This window comes from Triticum dicoccoides, chromosome 6B (genome assembly GCF_002162155.2).
Source record: "Triticum dicoccoides isolate Atlit2015 ecotype Zavitan chromosome 6B, WEW_v2.0, whole genome shotgun sequence".
In the NCBI taxonomy this organism is placed as follows: domain Eukaryota; kingdom Viridiplantae; phylum Streptophyta; class Magnoliopsida; order Poales; family Poaceae; genus Triticum; species Triticum dicoccoides.
Window position 1 is genome coordinate 258,213,125 of NC_041391.1, and position 1,603 is coordinate 258,214,727.

The window sequence follows — 1,603 nt, forward strand, 5'->3', positions numbered from 1 at the left end:
GAAGAAGAAGAAGAAGAAGAAGAAGAAGAAGAAGAAGAAGAAGAAGAAGAAGAAGAAGAAGAAGAAGAAGAAGAAGAAGAAGAAGAAGAAGAAGAAGAAGAAGAAGAAGAAGAAGAAGAAGAAGAAGAAGAAGAAGAAGAAGAAGAATAAGAAGGTGAAGAGGAGGAAGAAGAAGAAGACTAGCTAGAAATATAATAATAATAATAATAATAATAATAATAATAATAATAATAAGATGAAAAATGTTTTTTCTTCTCTTTCCTTTTCTCCTCTCCTCTTTTTCATTTTCTTCTTCTAACTAAGGTAGGTAAAAATGCTTAGTTTAGGTTATTTTAGAGCTAAGCTAGGTAAATAGGTCATTTTGCAGCTTACTAAGGTTATTATGTCATTTTTGAGAAAAGTAAGGTAAGTCTATTTCATTTTGGAGGTAACAAAGCTTATCATGCCATTTTTGACCTAAGTACGCTAAGTATGTCATAAATGAACTGAAGAAGCTAGTATAGCTCTTTTTTGTCTTACTTAGGTAATTATGCCATTTAGGAGGAAAGTAAGCTAAGTATGCATTTGCGAAGCAAAACACTAGAGAAAACTTACCCTCATCACAACAAATGTGATAAAGATCGCAACTGAGGTAACAATTGATCCAACGGCATAATGATACCAAGCCTCATGATCAATGGCATATTTTCTAATCTTCTTAATCTTTAAGAGCATTGCATTGATCTTCAAGCGCATTGCATTCATCTTTATCTTGTGATCATCGACAACATCGACAACATACAACTCCAATTTCATCGTCTCTTCTTCAATTCTTTTAATTTTTTCTTTCAAATACTCATTTTCTTTTTCAACTAAATTTAACTTCTCGACAAGAGGGTCGTTTGCAAATTCCGGTTCACATACCTCCTAGACTAAAATATCTCTATGTCAACTTGATGGCCATAATTGTCATAAATGCGGAATGCTACAAATAGTTATAAAAGAGGATTTACCACATCTGAATCATAAAGCGAGCGAGGGCCAACGGGGACAGATATCAAGACCATGGCACTATGTATAACAAACAATCATACAAAGTAACAAAATTATACAAGTAACTATATAAGTCATACAATCATACAAGTAACTATATAAATCAAGTACAACATAAAAAATTTAATACCTAATAATAATCTGGATTGTCGGGTTCAATAAATGCTTCGGGATCAATAAATACATCATCATCATCACTATCAGTAATTACGTGCTCATCATCATCATTAAGAAATGTATCATCATGTGGAAGGCCACCTCTACATAATCGGTCAATTATTGACAGTTCATCCACAACAGTAACCTCTTATAGTTCAGGTTCTTCTTGTTCCGGCTGAGGGGTGAAGTCGGGTTCACTGTCGCTATCTACTTCAATGTTCTGGGGTGAAGTAGAGCGGTTCTTGAAACAGTTTTTGGAAAGACGTGTTTCTTGGAAGAATTCTCCTTCATATGTGTCTGGGTTAATGTGAGGTTCATAATCCTCTTCATTGGGGGTGGTGGTCTAACACGTGGCAGCACTTCATAAACAACATCCCAACCATTGAGATTAGGATCACTTTGACAGGCCCAC